Source organism: Bison bison, unplaced genomic scaffold (assembly GCF_000754665.1).
Source record: "Bison bison bison isolate TAMUID 2011002044 unplaced genomic scaffold, Bison_UMD1.0 scf7180017864456, whole genome shotgun sequence".
Taxonomy (NCBI): Eukaryota; Metazoa; Chordata; class Mammalia; order Artiodactyla; family Bovidae; genus Bison; species Bison bison.
The window spans coordinates 16,835,887-16,836,570 of NW_011495018.1; positions in this window are offsets into that span (position 1 = coordinate 16,835,887).

Genomic DNA, 684 nt, shown 5'->3' on the forward strand with positions numbered 1-684 from the left:
TTTAGAGTCCCCCAAAATAAAGTCTGTCACTGTTTCCATGGTTTCCCCATCTATTTCCCATGAAGTGATGGGACCAGATGCCATGATCTTCGTTTTCTGAATATTGAGCTTTAAGCCAACTTTTTCACTCTCCACTTTCACTTTCATCAAGAGGCTTTTTAGTTCCTCTTCACTTTCTGCCATAAGGGTGGTGTCATCTGCATATTTGAGGTTATTGATATTTCTCCCGGCAATCTTGATTCCAGCTTGTGCTTCTTTCAGCCCAGCATTTGTCATGATGTACTCTGCATAGAAGTTAAATAAACAGGGTGACAATATACAGCCTTGACGTACTCCTTTCCTTATTTGGAACCAGCCTGTCATTCCATGTCCAGTTCTAACTGTTGCTTCCTGACCGGCACACAGGTTTCTCAAGAGGCAGGTCAGGTGGTCTGGTATTCCCATCTCTTTCAGAATTTTCCACAGTTTATTGTGATCCACACAGTCAAAGGCTTTGGCATAGTCAATAAAACAGAAATAGATGTTTTTCTGGAACTCTCTTGCTTTTTCCATGATCCAGCAGATGTTGGCAATTTGATCTCTGGTTCCTCTGCCTTTTCTAGAACCAGCTTGAACATCTGGAAGTTCATGGTTCACGTATTGTTGAAGCCTGGCTTGGAGAATTTTGAGCATTACTTTACTAGC